The sequence below is a fragment of the Apteryx mantelli genome, chromosome 24 (assembly GCF_036417845.1).
Source record: "Apteryx mantelli isolate bAptMan1 chromosome 24, bAptMan1.hap1, whole genome shotgun sequence".
In the NCBI taxonomy this organism is placed as follows: Eukaryota; Metazoa; Chordata; class Aves; order Apterygiformes; family Apterygidae; genus Apteryx; species Apteryx mantelli.
Genome location: NC_090001.1, coordinates 12,040,840 through 12,060,966, shown reverse-complemented (window position 1 = coordinate 12,060,966; position 20,127 = coordinate 12,040,840).

Below are 20,127 nucleotides of genomic sequence, written 5' to 3'. Positions count from 1 at the left end.
GTGCCTGATAGGCCAGTGGTAGTCATGTGGCTGCAGTTTGTGGTTGTGATGTCACTTGTGGCTGAGTGCCTGATAGGCCAGTGCTGGTCATGTGAGTGCAGTTTGTGGTTGTGAGGTCACTTGTGGCTCCTTACCTGATAGGCCAGTGCTGGTCACATGTCTGCAGTTTGTGGTTGTGATATCACTTGTGTTTCAGTGCCTGATAGGCCAGTGCTGGTCCTGTGGTTGCAGTTTGTGTTTGTGATGTCACTTGTGTCTCAGTGCCTGACAGGCCATTGCTGGTCACATGGCTGCAGTTTGTGTTTGTGATGTCACTTGTGGCTGAGTGCCTGATAGGCCAGTGCTGGTCCTGTGGGTGCAGTTTGTGGTTGTGATTTCAGCTGTGGCTCAGTGCCTGATAGGCCAGTGCTGGTGATGTGGCTGCAGTTTGTGTTTGTGATGTCAGTTTTTGCTGAGTGCCTGATAGGCCAGTGCTTGTCCTGTGGGTGGAGTTTGTGGTTGTGATGTCACTTGTGGCTGAGTGCATTATGTGCTAGTGCTGGTCATGTGTATGCAGTTTTTGTTTGTGATGTCACTTTTTGCTGAGTGCCTGATAGGCCAGAGTTTGTCCTGTGGCTGCAGATTATGGTTCTGATTTCAGCTGTGGCTCAGTACCTGATAGGCCAGTGCTGGTGCTGTGGGAGCAGTTTGTGGTTGTGATTTCAGTTGTGGCTCAGTGCCTGATAGGCCAGTGCTGGTGGTGTGGGTGCATTTTTTGTTTGTGATGTCACTTGTGGCTGAGTGCCTGATAGGCCAGTGCTGGTCACATGTCTGCACTTTGTGGTTGTGATGTCAGTTGTGGCTGAGTGCCTGATAGGCCAGTGCTGGTGATGTGGGTGCAGTTTGTGGTTGTGATGTCACTTGTGGCTGAGTGCCTGATAGGCCAGTGCTGGTCATGTGAGTGCAGTTTGTGGTTGTGATGTCACTTGTGGCTGAGTGCCTGATAGGCCAGTGCTGGTGATGTGGGTGCAGTTTGTGTTTGTGATGTCACTTGTGGCTGAGTGCCTGATAGGCCAGTGCTGGTCATGTGAGTGCAGTTTGTGGTTGTGAGGTCACTTGTGGCTCAGTACCTGATAGGCCAGTGATGGTCACATGTCTGCACTTTGTGGTTGTGATGTCAGTTGTGGCTCAGTGCGTGAGAGGCTAGTGCTGGTGATGTGGGTGCAGTTTGTGTTTGTGATGTCACTTGTGGCTCAGTGCCTGATAGGCCAGTGCTGGTCCTGTGGCTGCAGTTTGTGGTTGTGAGGTCACTTGTGGCTCAGTGCGTGATAGGCCAGTGCTGGTTACATGGATGCAGTTTGTGTTTGTGATGTCACTTGTGGCTCAGTGCCTGATAGGCCAGTGCTGGTGATGTGGCTGCAGTTTGTGGTTGTGATGTCACTTGTGGCTCATTGCCTGACAGGCCATTGCTGGTCACATGGCTGCAGTTTGTGTTTGTGATGTCACTTGTGGCTGAGCGCCTGATAGGCCAGTGCTGGTCATGTGAGTGCAGTTTGTGGTTGTGATGTCACTTGTGGCTGAGTACCTGATAGGCCAGTGCTGGTCACATGTCTGCAGTTTGTGGTTGTGATGTCACTTGTGGCTCAGTGCGTGAGAGGCTAGTGCTGGTCCTGTGGTTGCAGTTTGTGTTTGTGATGTCACTTGTGGCTCAGTGCCTGATAGGCCAGTGCTGGTCCTGTGGGTGCAGTTTGTGGTTGTGATTTCAGCTGTGGCTCAGTGCCTGATAGGCCAGTGCTGGTGATGTGGGTGCAGTTTGTGTTTGTGATGTCAGTTTTTGCTGAGTGCCTGATAGGCCAGTGCTTGTCCTGTGGGTGGAGTTTGTGGTTGTGATGTCACTTGTGGCTGAGTGCGTTATGTGCTAGTGCTGGTCATGTGTATGCAGTTTTTGTTTGTGATGTCACTTTTTGCTGAGTGCCTGATAGGCCAGAGTTTGTCCTGTGGCTGCAGATTATGGTTCTGATTTCAGCTGTGGCTCAGTACCTGATAGGCCAGTGCTGGTGCTGTGGGTGCAGTTTGTGGTTGTGATGTCACTTGTGGCTCAGTGCCTGATAGGCCAGTGCTGGAGATGTGGGTGCAGTTTGTGGTTGTGATGTCACTTGTGGCTAAGTGCCTGATAGGCCAGTGCTGGTGATGTGGGTGCAGTTTGTGTTTGTGATGTCACTTGTGGCTGAGTGCCTGATAGGCCAGTGCTGGACCTGTGGCTGCAGTTTGTGGTTGTGATGTCACTTGTGGCTCAGTGCCTGATAGGCCATTGCTGGTCACATGTCTGCACTTTGTGGTTGTGATGTCAGTTGTGGCTGAGTGCCTGATGGGCCAGTGCTAGTCATGTGGCTGCAGTTTGTGTTTGCGCGGTCACTTGTGGCTCAGTGCCTGATAGGCCAGGGCTGGTGATGTGGGTGCAGTTTGTGGTTGTGATGTCACTTGAGGCTCAGTGCCTGATAGGCCAGTGCTGGTGATGTGGGTGCAGTTTGTGTTTGTGATGTCACTTGTGGCTGAGTGCCTGATAGGCCAGTGCTGGTCCTGTGGGTGGAGTTTGTGGTTGTGAGGTCACTTGTGGCTCAGTGCGTGATAGGCCAGTGCTTGTCCTGTGGGTGCAGTTTGTGGTTGTGAGGTCACTTGTGGCTCAGTGCCCGATAGGCCAGTGGTGGTGGTGTGGGTGCAGTTTGTGTTTTTGATGTCACTTGTGGCTGAGTGCCTGATAGGCCAGTGCTGTTCCTGTGGGTGCAGTTTGTGTTTGTGATGTCACTTCTGGCTCAGTGCCTGACAGGCCATTGCTGGTCCTGTGGGTGCAGTTTGTGGTTGTGATGTCACTTGTGGCTGAGTGCCTGATAGGCCTGTGCTGGTGATGTGGGTGGAGTTTGTGGTTGTGATGTCACTTGTGGCTGAGTGCGTTATGTGCTAGTGCTGGTCATGTGGGTGCAGTTTTTGTTTGTGATGTCACTTTTTGCTGAGTGCCTGATAGGCCAGAGCTTGTCCTGTGGCTGCAGATTATGGTTCTGATTTCAGCTGTGGCTGAGTACCTGATAGGCCCTTGCTGGTGATGTGGGAGCAGTTTGTGTTTTTGATGTCACTTGTGGCTCAGTGCCTGATAGGCCAGTGTTGGTAAGTGGCTGCAGTTTGTTGCTGTGATGTCACTTGTGGCTGAGTGCCTGATAGGCCAGTGCTGGTGGTGTGGGTGCATTTTTTGTTTGTGATGTTACTTGTGGCTGAGTGCCTGATAGGCCAGTGCTTGTCCTGTGGGTGGAGTTTGTGGTTGTGATGTCACTTGTGGCTGAGTGCCTCATAGGCCAGTGCTTGTCCTGTGGGTGGAGTTTGTGGTTGTGATGTCACTTGAGGCTCAGTGCCTGAGAGGCCAGTGCTGGTGATGTGACTGCAGTTTGTGGTTGTGATGTCACTTGGGGCTCAGGGCCTGATAGGCCAGTGCTGGTGCTGTGGGTGCAGTTTGTGTTTGTGATGTCACTTTTTGCTGAGTGCCTCATAGGCCAGTGCTTGTCCTGTGGGTGCAGTTTGTGGTTGTGAGGTCACTTGTGGCTCAGTGCGTGATAGGCCAGTGCTGGTTACATGGATGCAGTTTGTGTTTGTGATGTCACTTGTGGCTCAGTGCCTGATAGGCCAGTGCTGGTGATGTGGCTGCAGTTTGTGTTTGTGATGTCACTTGTGGCTGAGTGCCTGATAGGCCAGTGCTGGTGATGTGGGTGCAGTTTGTGACTGTGATGTCACTTGTGGCTCAGTGCGTGATAGGCCAGTGCTGGTGATGTGGCTGCAGTTTGTGTTTGTGATGTCACTTGTGGCTGAGTGCCTGATAGGCCAGTGCTGGTCATGTGAGTGCAGTTTGTGGTTGTGAGGTCACTTGTGGCTCAGTACCTGATAGGCCAGTGCTGTTCCTGTGGGTGCAGTTTGTGGTTGTGATGTCACTTGTGGCTCAGTGCCTGATAGGCTTGTGCTGGTGATGTGGGTGGAGTTTGTGGTTGTGATGTCACTTGTGGCTCAGTGCCTGATAGGCCAATGCTGGTCATGTGTGTGGAGTTTGTGGTTGTGATGTCACTTGTGGCTCAGTGCCTGATAGGCCAGTGCTGGTGATGTGGGTGCAGTTTGTGTTTGTGATGTCACTTGTGGCTGAGTGCATGATAGCCCAGTGCTTGTCCTGTGGGTGCAGTTTGTGTTTGTGATGTCACTTGTGGCTGAGTGCCTGATAGGCCAGTGCTGGTCATGTGAGTGCAGTTTGTGGTTGTGATGTCACTTGTGGCTGAGTGCCTGATAGGCCAGTGCTGGTGATGTGGGTGCAGTTTGTGTTTGTGATGTCACTTGTGGCTGAGTGCCTGATAGGCCAGTGCTGGTGATGTGGGTGTAGTTTGTGGTCGTGATGTCACTTGTGGCTCAGTGCCTGATAGGCCAGTGCTGGTCACGTGGCTGCAGTTTGTGGTTGTGATGTCAGTTGTGGCTCAGTGCCTGATAGGCCAGTGCTAGTCATGTGGCTGCAGTTTGTGTTTGCGCGATCACTTGTGGCTCAGTGCCTGATAGGCCAGTGCTGGTGATGTGGGTGCAGTTTGTGGTTGTGAGGTGACTTGTGGCTCAGTGCCTGATAGGCCAGTGCTGGTCCTGTGGGTGCAGTTTTTGTTTGTGATGTCACTTTTTGCTGAGTGCCTCATAGGCCAGTGCTTGTCCTGTGTCTGCAGTTTGTGGTTGTGATGTCACTTGAGGCTCAGTGCCTCATAGGCCAGTGCTGGTGATGTGGGTGCAGTTTGTGTTTGTGCTGTCAGTTTTTGCTGAGTGCCTGATAGGCCAGTGCTTGTCCTGTGGGTGGAGTTTGTGGTTGTGATGTCACTTGTGGCTCAGTGCCTGACAGGCCAGTGCTGGTCCTGTGGCTGCAGTTTGTGGTTGTGATGTCACTTGTGGCTGACTGCCTGACAGGCCAGTGCTGGTGATGTGGGTGCAGTTTGTGTTTGTGATGTCACTTGTGGCTCAGTGCCTGATAGGCCAGTGCTGGTGATGTGGGTGGAGTTTGTGGTTGTGATGTCACTTGTGGCTCAGTGCCTGACAGGCCAGTGCTGGTCCTGTGGCTGCAGTTTGTGGTTTTGATGTCACTTGTGGCTCAGTGCCTGATAGGCCAGTGCTGGTCCTGTGCCTGCAGTTTACGGTTGTGATTTCAGCTGTGGCTGAGTGCCTGATAGGCCTGTGCTGGTTCACATGTCTGCAGTTTGTGTTTGTGATGTCACTTGTGGCTGAGTGCCTGATAGGCCAGTGCTGGTCCTGTGGGTGGAGTTTGTGGTTGTGATGTCACTTGTGGCTGAGTGCCTGATAGGCCAGTGCTAGTCATGTGGCTGCAGTTTGTGTTTGTGATGTCACTTGTGGCTCAGTGCCTGATAGGCCAGTGCTGGTGGTGTGGGTGCAGTTTGTGTTTGTGATGTCACTTGTGTCTGAGTGCCTGATTGGTCAGTGCTTGTCCTGTGGGTGCAGTTTGTGTTTGTGAGGTCACTTGTGGCTCAGTGCCTGATATGCTAGTGCTGGTGATGTGGCTGCAGTTTGTGTTTGTGCTATCAGTTTTTGCTGAGTGCCTGATAGGCCAGAGCTTGTCCTGTGGGTGGATTTTGTGGTTGTGATGTCACTTGAGGCTCAGTGCCTGACAGGCCAGTGCTGGTCCTGTGGCTGCAGTTTGTGTTTGTGATGTCACTTGTGGCTGAGTGCCTGATAGGCCAGTGCTGGTCACATGGCTGCAGTTTGTGGTTGTGATTTCAGCTGTGGCTCACTGCCTGATAGGCCAGTGCTTGTCCTGTGGGTGGAGTTTGTGGTTGTGATGTCACTTGTGGCTGAGCGCCTGAGAGGCCAGTGCTGGTGATGTGGCTGCAGTTTGTGGTTGTGATGTCACTTGTGGCTCAGTGCCTGATATGCTAGTGCTGGTGATGTGGGTGCAGTTTGTGTTTGTGATGTCACTTTTTGCTGAGTGCCTCATAGGCCAGTGCTTGTCCTGTGTCTGCAGTTTGTGGTTGTGATGTCACTTGTGGCTCAGTGCCTGAGAGGCCAGTGCTGGTGATGTGACTGCAGTTTGTGGTTGTGATGTCACTTGGGGCTCAGTGCCTGATAGGCCAGTGCTGGTCCTGTGGGTGCAGTTTGTGGTTGTGATGTCACTTGTGGCTCAGTGCCTGATAGGCCAGTGGTAGTCATGTGGCTGCAGTTTGTGTTTGTGATGTCACTTGTGGCTGAGTGCCTGATAGGCCAGTGCTGGTCCTGTGTCTGCAGTTTGTGGTTGTGATGTCACTTGAGGCTCAGTGCCTGATAGGCCAGTGCTGGTGATGTGGGTGCAGTTTGTGTTTGTGATGTCAGTTTTTGCTGAGTGCCTGATAGGCCAGTGCTTGTCCTGTGTCTGCAGTTTGTGTTTGTGATGTCACTTGTGGCTGAGTGCCTGATAGGCCAGTGCTGGTCCTGTGGGTGGAGTTCGTGTTTGTGATGTCACTTGTGGCTGAGTGCCTGATAGGCCAGTGCTGGACCTGTGGGTGCAGTTTGTGGTTGTGATGTTACTTTTTGCTGAGTGCCTGATAGGCCAGTGCTAGTCATGTGGCTGCAGTTTGTGTTTGCGTGGTCACTTGTGGCTCAGTGCCTGATAGGCCAGTGCTGGTGATGTGGGTGCAGTTTGTGGTTGTGATGTCACTTGAGGCTCAGTGCCTGATAGGCCAGTGCTGGTGATGTGGGTGCAGTTTGTGTTTGTGATGTCACTTGTGGCTGAGTGCCTGATAGGCCAGTGCTTGTCCTGTGGGTGGAGTTTGTGGTTGTGAGGTCACTTGTGGCTCAGTGCCTGATAGGCCAGTGCTGGTGATGTGGGTGCAGTTTGTGGTCGTGATGTCACTTGTGGCTCAGTGCCTGATAGGCCAGTGCTTGTCCTGTGGGTGTAGTTTGTGGTTGTGAGGTCACTTGTGGCTCAGTGCCCGATAGGCCAGTGGTGGTGGTGTGGGTGCATTTTTTGTTTGTGATGTCACTTGTGGCTGAGTGCCTGATAGGCCAGTGCTGGTCATGTGAGTGCAGTTTGTGGTTGTGATGTCACTTGTGGCTGAGTGCCTGATAGGCCAGTGCTGGTGATGTGGGTGCAGTTTGTGTTTGTGATGTCACTTGTGGCTGAGTGCCTGATAGGCCAGTGCTGGTGATGTGGCTGCAGTTTGTGTTTGTGATGTCACTTGTGGCTCAGTGCCTGACAGGCCATTGCTGGTCCTGTGGGTGCAGTTTGTGGTTGTGATGTCACTTTTTGCTGAGTGCCTGATAGGCCAGTGGTAGTCATGTGGCTGCAGTTTGTGGTTGTGATGTCACTTGTGGCTGAGTGCCTGATAGGCCAGTGCTGGTGATGTGGGTGCAGTTTGTGTTTGTGATGTCACTTGTGGCTGAGTGCCTGATAGGCCAGTGCTGGTCATGTGAGTGCAGTTTGTGGTTGTGAGGTCACTTGTGGCTCAGTACCTGATAGGCCAGTGATGGTCACATGTCTGCACTTTGTGGTTGTGATGTCAGTTGTGGCTCAGTGCGTGAGAGGCTAGTGCTGGTGATGTGGGTGCAGTTTGTGTTTGTGATGTCACTTGTGGCTCAGTGCCTGATAGGCCAGTGCTGGTCCTGTCCCTGCAGTTTGTGTTTGTGATGTCACTTGTGGCTGAGTTCCTGATAGGCCTGTGCTGGTGATGTGGGTGGAGTTTGTGGTTGTGATGTCACTTGTGGCTGAGTGCATTATGTGCTAGTGCTGGTCATGTGTGTGCAGTTTTTGTTTGTGATGTCACTTTTTGCTGAGTGCCTGATAGGCCAGAGCTTGTCCTGTGGCTGCAGATTATGGTTCTGATTTCAGCTGTGGCTGAGTACCTGATAGGCCCTTGCTGGTGATGTGGGAGCAGTTTGTGTTTTTGATGTCACTTGTGGCTCAGTGCCTGATAGGCCAGTGCTGGTGATGTGGCTGCAGTTTGTTGCTGTGATGTCACTTGTGGCTGAGTGCCTGATAGGCCAGTGCTGGTGGTGTGGGTGCATTTTTTGTTTGTGATGTTACTTGTGGCTGAGTGCCTGATAGGCCAGTGCTTGTCCTGTGGGTGGAGTTTGTGGTTGTGATGTCACTTGTGGCTGAGTGCCTCATAGGCCAGTGCTTGTCCTGTGGGTGGAGTTTGTGGTTGTGATGTCACTTGAGGCTCAGTGCCTGAGAGGCCAGTGCTGGTGATGTGACTGCAGTTTGTGGTTGTGATGTCACTTGGGGCTCAGGGCCTGATAGGGCAGTGCTGGTCCTGTGGTTGTAGTTTGTGTTTGTGATGTCTCTTGTGGCTCAGTGCGTGATAGGCCAGTTCTGGTCCTGTGGGTGCAGTTTGTGGTTGTGATTTCAGCTATAGCTCAGTGCCTGATAGGCCAGTGCTGGTGATGTGGGTGCAGTTTGTGTTTGTGATGTCAGTTTTTGCTGAGTGCCTGATAGGCCAGTGCTGGTGATGTGGCTGCAGTTTGTGTTTGTGATGTCACTTGTGGCTCAGTGCCTGTTAGGCCAGTGCTGGTGCTGTGGGTGCAGTTTGTGTTTGTGATGTCACTTTTTGCTGAGTGCCTCATAGGCCAGTGCTTGTCCTGTGTCTGCAGTTTGTGGTTGTGATGTCACTTGTGGCTGAGTGCCTGATAGGCCAGTGCTGGTGATGTGGCTGCAGTTTGTGTTTGTGATGTCACTTGTGGCTCAGTGCCTGATAGGCCAGTGCTGTTCCTGTGGGTGCAGTTTGTGACTGTGATGTCACTTGTGGCTGAGTGCCTGATAGGCCAGTGCTGGTCCTGTGGGTGGAGTTTGTGGTTGTGAGGTCACTTGTGGCTCAGTGCGTGATAGGCCAGTGCTGGTTACATGGATGCAGTTTGTGTTTGTGATGTCACTTGTGGCTGAGTGCCTGATAGGCCAGTGCTGGTCCTGTGGGTGGAGTTCGTGTTTGTGATGTCACTTGTGGCTGAGTGCCTGATAGGCCAGTGCTGGACCTGTGGGTGCAGTTTGTGGTTGTGATGTTACTTTTTGCTGAGTGCCTGATAGGCCAGTGCTAGTCATGTGGCTGCAGTTTGTGTTTGCGTGGTCACTTGTGGCTCAGTGCCTGATAGGCCAGTGCTGGTGATGTGGGTGCAGTTTGTGGTTGTGATGTCACTTGAGGCTCAGTGCCTGATAGGCCAGTGCTGGTGATGTGGGTGCAGTTTGTGTTTGTGATGTCACTTGTGGCTGAGTGCCTGATAGGCCAGTGCTTGTCCTGTGGGTGGAGTTTGTGGTTGTGAGGTCACTTGTGGCTCAGTGCCTGATAGGCCAGTGCTGGTGATGTGGGTGCAGTTTGTGGTCGTGATGTCCCTTGTGGCTCAGTGCCTGATAGGCCAGTGCTTGTCCTGTGGGTGTAGTTTGTGGTTGTGAGGTCACTTGTGGCTCAGTGCCCGATAGGCCAGTGGTGGTGGTGTGGGTGCATTTTTTGTTTGTGATGTCACTTGTGGCTGAGTGCCTGATAGGCCAGTGCTGGTCATGTGAGTGCAGTTTGTGGTTGTGATGTCACTTGTGGCTGAGTGCCTGATAGGCCAGTGCTGGTGATGTGGGTGCAGTTTGTGTTTGTGATGTCACTTGTGGCTGAGTGCCTGATAGGCCAGTGCTGGTGATGTGGCTGCAGTTTGTGTTTGTGATGTCACTTGTGGCTCAGTGCCTGACAGGCCATTGCTGGTCCTGTGGGTGCAGTTTGTGGTTGTGATGTCACTTTTTGCTGAGTGCCTGATAGGCCAGTGGTAGTCATGTGGCTGCAGTTTGTGGTTGTGATGTCACTTGTGGCTGAGTGCCTGATAGGCCAGTGCTGGTCATGTGAGTGCAGTTTGTGTTTGTGATGTCACTTGTGGCTGAGTGCCTGATAGGCCAGTGCTGGTGATGTGGGTGCAGTTTGTGTTTGTGATGTCACTTGTGGCTGAGTGCCTGATAGGCCAGTGCTGGTCATGTGAGTGCAGTTTGTGGTTGTGAGGTCACTTGTGGCTCAGTACCTGATAGGCCAGTGATGGTCACATGTCTGCACTTTGTGGTTGTGATGTCAGTTGTGGCTCAGTGCGTGAGAGGCTAGTGCTGGTGATGTGGGTGCAGTTTGTGTTTGTGATGTCACTTGTGGCTCAGTGCCTGATAGGCCAGTGCTGGTCCTGTCCCTGCAGTTTGTGTTTGTGATGTCACTTGTGGCTGAGTTCCTGATAGGCCTGTGCTGGTGATGTGGGTGGAGTTTGTGGTTGTGATGTCACTTGTGGCTGAGTGCATTATGTGCTAGTGCTGGTCATGTGTGTGCAGTTTTTGTTTGTGATGTCACTTTTTGCTGAGTGCCTGATAGGCCAGAGCTTGTCCTGTGGCTGCAGATTATGGTTCTGATTTCAGCTGTGGCTGAGTACCTGATAGGCCCTTGCTGGTGATGTGGGAGCAGTTTGTGTTTTTGATGTCACTTGTGGCTCAGTGCCTGATAGGCCAGTGCTGGTGATGTGGCTGCAGTTTGTTGCTGTGATGTCACTTGTGGCTGAGTGCCTGATAGGCCAGTGCTGGTGGTGTGGGTGCATTTTTTGTTTGTGATGTTACTTGTGGCTGAGTGCCTGATAGGCCAGTGCTTGTCCTGTGGGTGGAGTTTGTGGTTGTGATGTCACTTGTGGCTGAGTGCCTCATAGGCCAGTGCTTGTCCTGTGGGTGGAGTTTGTGGTTGTGATGTCACTTGAGGCTCAGTGCCTGAGAGGCCAGTGCTGGTGATGTGACTGCAGTTTGTGGTTGTGATGTCACTTGGGGCTCAGGGCCTGATAGGGCAGTGCTGGTCCTGTGGTTGTAGTTTGTGTTTGTGATGTCTCTTGTGGCTCAGTGCCTGATAGGCCAGTTCTGGTCCTGTGGGTGCAGTTTGTGGTTGTGATTTCAGCTATAGCTCAGTGCCTGATAGGCCAGTGCTGGTGATGTGGGTGCAGTTTGTGTTTGTGATGTCAGTTTTTGCTGAGTGCCTGATAGGCCAGTGCTGGTGATGTGGCTGCAGTTTGTGTTTGTGATGTCACTTGTGGCTCAGTGCCTGTTAGGCCAGTGCTGGTGCTGTGGGTGCAGTTTGTGTTTGTGATGTCACTTTTTGCTGAGTGCCTCATAGGCCAGTGCTTGTCCTGTGTCTGCAGTTTGTGGTTGTGATGTCACTTGTGGCTGAGTGCCTGATAGGCCAGTGCTGGTGATGTGGCTGCAGTTTGTGTTTGTGATGTCACTTGTGGCTCAGTGCCTGATAGGCCAGTGCTGTTCCTGTGGGTGCAGTTTGTGACTGTGATGTCACTTGTGGCTGAGTGCCTGATAGGCCAGTGCTGGTCCTGTGGGTGGAGTTTGTGGTTGTGAGGTCACTTGTGGCTCAGTGCGTGATAGGCCAGTGCTGGTTACATGGATGCAGTTTGTGTTTGTGATGTCACTTGTGGCTCAGTGCCTGATAGGCCAGTGCTGGTGATGTGGCTGCAGTTTGTGTTTGTGATGTCACTTGTGGCTCAGTGCCTGACAGGCCATTGCTGGTCACATGGCTGCAGTTTGTGTTTGTGATGTCACTTGTGGCTGAGCGCCTGATAGGCCAGTGCTGGTGATGTGGGTGCAGTTTGTGACTGTGATGTCACTTGTGGCTCAGTGCCTGATAGGCCAGTGCTGGTCCTGTGGGTGCAGTTTTTGTTTGTGATGTTACTTTTTGCTGAGTGCCTGATAGGCCAGTGCTGGTCCTGTGTCTGCAGTTTGTGTTTGTGATGTCACTTGTGGCTGAGTGCCTGATAGGCCAGTGCTGGTCCTGTGGCTGCAGTTTGTGGTTGTGATGTCACTTGTGGCTCAGTGCCCGATAGGGCAGTGCTGGTCCTGTGGGTGGAGTTCATGTTTCTGATGTCACTTGTGGCTGAGTGCCTGATAGGCCAGTGCTGGACCTGTGGCTGCAGTTTGTGGTTGTGATGTCACTTGTGGCTCAGTGCCTGTTAGGCCAGTGCTGGTGATGTGGCTGCAGTTTGTGTTTGTGATGTCACTTGTGGCTCAGTGCCTGATAGGCCAGTGCTGGTGATGTGGGTGCAGTTTGTGGTTGTGATGTCACTTGTGGCTCAGTGCCTGATAGGCCAGTGCTGGTGATGTGGGTGGAGTTTGTGGTTGTGAGGTCACTTGTGGCTCAGTGCCTGATAGGCCAGTGCTGGTGATGTGGGTGCAGTTTGTGGTCGTGATGTCACTTGTGGCTCAGTGCCTGATAGGCCATTGCTGGTCACATGTCTGCACTTTGTGGTTGTGATTTCAGCTGTAGCTCAGTGCCTGATAGGCCAGTGCTGGTCCTGTGGGTGCAGTTTTTGTTTGTGATGTTACTTTTTGCTGAGTGCCTGATAGGCCAGTGCTAGTCATGTGGCTGCAGTTTGTGTTTGTGATGTCACTTGTGGCTCAGTGCCTGATAGGCCAGTGCTGGTGATGTGGGTGCAGTTTGTGACTGTGATGTCACTTGTGGCTCAGTGCCTGATAGGCCAGTGCTGGACCTGTGGCTGCAGTTTGTGGTTGTGATGTCACTTGTGGCTCAGTGCCTGACAGGCCATTGCTGGTCCTGTGGGTGCAGTTTGTGGTTGTGATGTCACTTGTGGCTGAGTGCCTGATAGGCCAGTGGTAGTCATGTGGCTGCAGTTTGTGGTTGTGATGTCACTTGTGGCTGAGTGCCTGATAGGCCAGTGCTGGTCATGTGAGTGCAGTTTGTGGTTGTGAGGTCACTTGTGGCTCCTTACCTGATAGGCCAGTGCTGGTCACATGTCTGCAGTTTGTGGTTGTGATATCACTTGTGTTTCAGTGCCTGATAGGCCAGTGCTGGTCCTGTGGTTGCAGTTTGTGTTTGTGATGTCACTTGTGTCTCAGTGCCTGACAGGCCATTGCTGGTCACATGGCTGCAGTTTGTGTTTGTGATGTCACTTGTGGCTGAGTGCCTGATAGGCCAGTGCTGGTCCTGTGGGTGCAGTTTGTGGTTGTGATTTCAGCTGTGGCTCAGTGCCTGATAGGCCAGTGCTGGTGATGTGGCTGCAGTTTGTGTTTGTGATGTCAGTTTTTGCTGAGTGCCTGATAGGCCAGTGCTTGTCCTGTGGGTGGAGTTTGTGGTTGTGATGTCACTTGTGGCTGAGTGCATTATGTGCTAGTGCTGGTCATGTGTATGCAGTTTTTGTTTGTGATGTCACTTTTTGCTGAGTGCCTGATAGGCCAGAGTTTGTCCTGTGGCTGCAGATTATGGTTCTGATTTCAGCTGTGGCTCAGTACCTGATAGGCCAGTGCTGGTGCTGTGGGAGCAGTTTGTGGTTGTGATTTCAGTTGTGGCTCAGTGCCTGATAGGCCAGTGCTGGTGGTGTGGGTGCATTTTTTGTTTGTGATGTCACTTGTGGCTGAGTGCCTGATAGGCCAGTGCTGGTCACATGTCTGCACTTTGTGGTTGTGATGTCAGTTGTGGCTGAGTGCCTGATAGGCCAGTGCTGGTGATGTGGGTGCAGTTTGTGGTTGTGATGTCACTTGTGGCTGAGTGCCTGATAGGCCAGTGCTGGTCATGTGAGTGCAGTTTGTGGTTGTGATGTCACTTGTGGCTCAGTGCCTGATAGGCCAGTGCTGGTGATGTGGGTGCAGTTTGTGTTTGTGATGTCACTTGTGGCTGAGTGCCTGATAGGCCAGTGCTGGTCATGTGAGTGCAGTTTGTGGTTGTGAGGTCACTTGTGGCTCAGTACCTGATAGGCCAGTGATGGTCACATGTCTGCACTTTGTGGTTGTGATGTCAGTTGTGGCTCAGTGCGTGAGAGGCTAGTGCTGGTGATGTGGGTGCAGTTTGTGTTTGTGATGTCACTTGTGGCTCAGTGCCTGATAGGCCAGTGCTGGTCCTGTCCCTGCAGTTTGTGTTTGTGATGTCACTTGTGGCTGAGTTCCTGATAGGCCTGTGCTGGTGATGTGGGTGGAGTTTGTGGTTGTGATGTCACTTGTGGCTGAGTGCATTATGTGCTAGTGCTGGTCATGTGTGTGCAGTTTTTGTTTGTGATGTCACTTTTTGCTGAGTGCCTGATAGGCCAGAGCTTGTCCTGTGGCTGCAGATTATGGTTCTGATTTCAGCTGTGGCTGAGTACCTGATAGGCCCTTGCTGGTGATGTGGGAGCAGTTTGTGTTTTTGATGTCACTTGTGGCTCAGTGCCTGATAGGCCAGTGCTGGTGATGTGGCTGCAGTTTGTTGCTGTGATGTCACTTGTGGCTGAGTGCCTGATAGGCCAGTGCTGGTGGTGTGGGTGCATTTTTTGTTTGTGATGTTACTTGTGGCTGAGTGCCTGATAGGCCAGTGCTTGTCCTGTGGGTGGAGTTTGTGGTTGTGATGTCACTTGTGGCTGAGTGCCTCATAGGCCAGTGCTTGTCCTGTGGGTGGAGTTTGTGGTTGTGATGTCACTTGAGGCTCAGTGCCTGAGAGGCCAGTGCTGGTGATGTGACTGCAGTTTGTGGTTGTGATGTCACTTGGGGCTCAGGGCCTGATAGGGCAGTGCTGGTCCTGTGGTTGTAGTTTGTGTTTGTGATGTCTCTTGTGGCTCAGTGCCTGATAGGCCAGTTCTGGTCCTGTGGGTGCAGTTTGTGGTTGTGATTTCAGCTATAGCTCAGTGCCTGATAGGCCAGTGCTGGTGATGTGGGTGCAGTTTGTGTTTGTGATGTCAGTTTTTGCTGAGTGCCTGATAGGCCAGTGCTGGTGATGTGGCTGCAGTTTGTGTTTGTGATGTCACTTGTGGCTCAGTGCCTGTTAGGCCAGTGCTGGTGCTGTGGGTGCAGTTTGTGTTTGTGATGTCACTTTTTGCTGAGTGCCTCATAGGCCAGTGCTTGTCCTGTGTCTGCAGTTTGTGGTTGTGATGTCACTTGTGGCTGAGTGCCTGATAGGCCAGTGCTGGTGATGTGGCTGCAGTTTGTGTTTGTGATGTCACTTGTGGCTCAGTGCCTGATAGGCCAGTGCTGTTCCTGTGGGTGCAGTTTGTGACTGTGATGTCACTTGTGGCTGAGTGCCTGATAGGCCAGTGCTGGTCCTGTGGGTGGAGTTTGTGGTTGTGAGGTCACTTGTGGCTCAGTGCGTGATAGGCCAGTGCTGGTTACATGGATGCAGTTTGTGTTTGTGATGTCACTTGTGGCTCAGTGCCTGATAGGCCAGTGCTGGTGATGTGGCTGCAGTTTGTGTTTGTGATGTCACTTGTGGCTCAGTGCCTGACAGGCCATTGCTGGTCACATGGCTGCAGTTTGTGTTTGTGATGTCACTTGTGGCTGAGCGCCTGATAGGCCAGTGCTGGTGATGTGGGTGCAGTTTGTGACTGTGATGTCACTTGTGGCTCAGTGCCTGATAGGCCAGTGCTGGTCCTGTGGGTGCAGTTTTTGTTTGTGATGTTACTTTTTGCTGAGTGCCTGATAGGCCAGTGCTGGTCCTGTGTCTGCAGTTTGTGTTTGTGATGTCACTTGTGGCTGAGTGCCTGATAGGCCAGTGCTGGTCCTGTGGCTGCAGTTTGTGGTTGTGATGTCACTTGTGGCTCAGTGCCCGATAGGGCAGTGCTGGTCCTGTGGGTGGAGTTCATGTTTGTGATGTCACTTGTGGCTGAGTGCCTGATAGGCCAGTGCTTGTCCTGTGGGTGCAGTTTGTGGTTGTGATGTCACTTGTGGCTCAGTGCCTGTTAGGCCAGTGCTGGTGATGTGGCTGCAGTTTGTGTTTGTGATGTCACTTGTGGCTCAGTGCCTGATAGGCCAGTGCTGGTGATGTGGGTGCAGTTTGTGGTTGTGATGTCACTTGTGGCTCAGTGCCTGATAGGCCAGTGCTGGTGATGTGGGTGGAGTTTGTGGTTGTGAGGTCACTTGTGGCTCAGTGCCTGATAGGCCAGTGCTGGTGATGTGGGTGCAGTTTGTGGTCGTGATGTCACTTGTGGCTCAGTGCCTGATAGGCCATTGCTGGTCACATGTCTGCACTTTGTGGTTGTGATTTCAGCTGTAGCTCAGTGCCTGATAGGCCAGTGCTGGTCCTGTGGGTGCAGTTTTTGTTTGTGATGTTACTTTTTGCTGAGTGCCTGATAGGCCAGTGCTAGTCATGTGGCTGCAGTTTGTGTTTGTGATGTCACTTGTGGCTCAGTGCCTGATAGGCCAGTGCTGGTGATGTGGGTGCAGTTTGTGACTGTGATGTCACTTGTGGCTCAGTGCCTGATAGGCCAGTGCTGGACCTGTGGCTGCAGTTTGTGGTTGTGATGTCACTTGTGGCTCAGTGCCTGACAGGCCATTGCTGGTCCTGTGGGTGCAGTTTGTGGTTGTGATGTCACTTGTGGCTGAGTGCCTGATAGGCCAGTGGTAGTCATGTGGCTGCAGTTTGTGGTTGTGATGTCACTTGTGGCTGAGTGCCTGATAGGCCAGTGCTGGTCATGTGAGTGCAGTTTGTGGTTGTGAGGTCACTTGTGGCTCCTTACCTGATAGGCCAGTGCTGGTCACATGTCTGCAGTTTGTGGTTGTGATATCACTTGTGTTTCAGTGCCTGATAGGCCAGTGCTGGTCCTGTGGTTGCAGTTTGTGTTTGTGATGTCACTTGTGGCTCAGTGCCTGACAGGCCATTGCTGGTCCTGTGGGTGCAGTTTGTGGTTGTGATTTCAGCTGTGGCTCAGTGCCTGATAGGCCAGTGCTGGTGATGTGGGTGCAGTTTGTGTTTGTGATGTCAGTTTTTGCTGAGTGCCTGATAGGCCAGTGCTTGTCCTGTGGGTGGAGTTTGTGGTTGTGATGTCACTTGTGGCTGAGTGCGTTATGTGCTAGTGCTGGTCATGTGTATGCAGTTTTTGTTTGTGATGTCACTTTTTGCTGAGTGCCTGATAGGCCAGAGTTTGTCCTGTGGCTGCAGATTATGGTTCTGATTTCAGCTGTGGCTCAGTACCTGATAGGCCAGTGCTGGTGCTGTGGGTGCAGTTTGTGGTTGTGATGTCACTTGTGGCTCAGTGCCTGATAGGCCAGTGCTGGAGATGTGGGTGCAGTTTGTGACTGTGATGTCACTTGTGGCTCAGTGCCTGATAGGCCAGTGCTGGACCTGTGGCTGCAGTTTGTGGTTGTGATGTCACTTGTGGCTCAGTGCCTGACAGGCCATTGCTGGTCCTGTGGGTGCAGTTTGTGGTTGTGATGTCACTTGTGGCTGAGTGCCTGATAGGCCAGTGGTAGTCATGTGGCTGCAGTTTGTGGTTGTGATGTCACTTGTGGCTGAGTGCCTGATAGGCCAGTGCTGGTCATGTGAGTGCAGTTTGTGGTTGTGAGGTCACTTGTGGCTCCTTACCTGATAGGCCAGTGCTGGTCACATGTCTGCAGTTTGTGGTTGTGATATCACTTGTGTTTCAGTGCCTGATAGGCCAGTGCTGGTCCTGTGGTTGCAGTTTGTGTTTGTGATGTCACTTGTGGCTCAGTGCCTGACAGGCCATTGCTGGTCCTGTGGGTGCAGTTTGTGGTTGTGATTTCAGCTGTGGCTCAGTGCCTGATAGGCCAGTGCTGGTGATGTGGGTGCAGTTTGTGTTTGTGATGTCAGTTTTTGCTGAGTGCCTGATAGGCCAGTGCTTGTCCTGTGGGTGGAGTTTGTGGTTGTGATGTCACTTGTGGCTGAGTGCGTTATGTGCTAGTGCTGGTCATGTGTATGCAGTTTTTGTTTGTGATGTCACTTTTTGCTGAGTGCCTGATAGGCCAGAGTTTGTCCTGTGGCTGCAGATTATGGTTCTGATTTCAGCTGTGGCTCAGTACCTGATAGGCCAGTGCTGGTGCTGTGGGTGCAGTTTGTGGTTGTGATGTCACTTGTGGCTCAGTGCCTGATAGGCCAGTGCTGGAGATGTGGGTGCAGTTTGTGTTTGTGATGTCACTTGTGGCTAAGTGCCTGATAGGCCAGTGCTGGTGATGTGGGTGCAGTTTGTGTTTGTGATGTCACTTGTGGCTGAGTGCCTGATAGGCCAGTGCTGGACCTGTGGCTGCAGTTTGTGGTTGTGATGTCACTTGTGGCTCAGTGCCTGATAGGCCATTGCTGGTCACATGTCTGCACTTTGTGGTTGTGATGTCAGTTGTGGCTGAGTGCCTGATGGGCCAGTGCTAGTCATGTGGCTGCAGTTTGTGTTTGCGCGGTCACTTGTGGCTCAGTGCCTGATAGGCCAGGGCTGGTGATGTGGGTGCAGTTTGTGGTTGTGATGTCACTTGAGGCTCAGTGCCTGATAGGCCAGTGCTGGTGATGTGGGTGCAGTTTGTGTTTGTGATGTCACTTGTGGCTGAGTGCCTGATAGGCCAGTGCTGGTCCTGTGGGTGGAGTTTGTGGTTGTGAGGTCACTTGTGGCTCAGTGCGTGATAGGCCAGTGCTTGTCCTGTGGGTGCAGTTTGTGGTTGTGAGGTCACTTGTGGCTCAGTGCCCGATAGGCCAGTGGTGGTGGTGTGGGTGCAGTTTGTGTTTGTGATGTCACTTGTGGCTGAGTGCCTGACAGGCCATTGCTGGTCCTGTGGGTGCAGTTTGTGGTTGTGATGTCACTTGTGGCTGAGTGCCTGATAGGCCTGTGCTGGTGATGTGGGTGGAGTTTGTGGTTGTGATGTCACTTGTGGCTGAGTGCGTTATGTGCTAGTGCTGGTCATGTGGGTGCAGTTTTTGTTTGTGATGTCACTTTTTGCTGAGTGCCTGATAGGCCAGAGCTTGTCCTGTGGCTGCAGATTATGGTTCTGATTTCAGCTGTGGCTGAGTACCTGATAGGCCCTTGCTGGTGATGTGGGAGCAGTTTGTGTTTTTGATGTCACTTGTGGCTCAGTGCCTGATAGGCCAGTGTTGGTGATGTGGCTGCAGTTTGTTGCTGTGATGTCACTTGTGGCTGAGTGCCTGATAGGCCAGTGCTGGTGGTGTGGGTGCATTTTTTGTTTGTGATGTTACTTGTGGCTGAGTGCCTCATAGGCCAGTGCTTGTCCTGTGGGTGGAGTTTGTGGTTGTGATGTCACTTGTGGCTGAGTGCCTCATAGGCCAGTGCTTGTCCTGTGGGTGGAGTTTGTGGTTGTGATGTCACTTGAGGCTCAGTGCCTGAGAGGCCAGTGCTGGTGATGTGACTGCAGTTTGTGGTTGTGATGTCACTTGGGGCTCAGGGCCTGATAGGCCAGTGCTGGTGCTGTGGGTGCAGTTTGTGTTTGTGATGTCACTTTTTGCTGAGTGCCTCATAGGCCAGTGCTTGTCCTGTGGGTGCAGTTTGTGGTTGTGATGTCACTTGTGGCTCAGTGCGTGATAGGCCAGTGCTGGTTACATGGATGCAGTTTGTGTTTGTGATGTCACTTGTGGCTCAGTGCCTGATAGGCCAGTGCTGGTGATGTGGCTGCAGTTTGTGTTTGTGATGTCACTTGTGGCTGAGTGCCTGATAGGCCAGTGCTGGTGATGTGGGTGCAGTTTGTGACTGTGATGTCACTTGTGGCTCAGTGCGTGATAGGCCAGTGCTGGTGATGTGGCTGCAGTTTGTGTTTGTGATGTCACTTGTGGCTGAGTGCCTGATAGGCCAGTGCTGGTCATGTGAGTGCAGTTTGTGGTTGTGAGGTCACTTGTGGCTCAGTACCTGATAGGCCAGTGCTGTTCCTGTGGGTGCAGTTTGTGGTTGTGATGTCACTTGTGGCTCAGTGCCTGATAGGCTTGTGCTGGTGATGTGGGTGGAGTTTGTGGTTGTGATGTCACTTGTGGCTCAGTGCCTGATAGGCCAATGCTGGTCATGTGTGTGGAGTTTGTGGTTGTGATGTCACTTGTGGCTCAGTGCCTGATAGGCCAGTGCTGGTGATGTGGGTGCAGTTTGTGTTTGTGATGTCACTTGTGGCTCAGTGCCTGATAGGCCAGTGCTGGTGATGTGGGTGCAGTTTGTGTTTGTGATGTCACTTGTGGCTGAGTGCATGATAGCCCAGTGCTTGTCCTGTGGGTGCAGTTTGTGTTTGTGATGTCACTTGTGGCTGAGTGCCTGATAGGCCAGTGCTGGTCACATGTCTGCACTTTGTGGTTGTGATTTCAGCTGTAGCTCAGTGCCTGATAGGCCAGTGCTGGTCCTGTGGGTGCAGTTTTTGTTTGTGATGTTACTTTTTGCTGAGTGCCTGATAGGCCAGTGCTAGTCATGTGGCTGCAGTTTGTG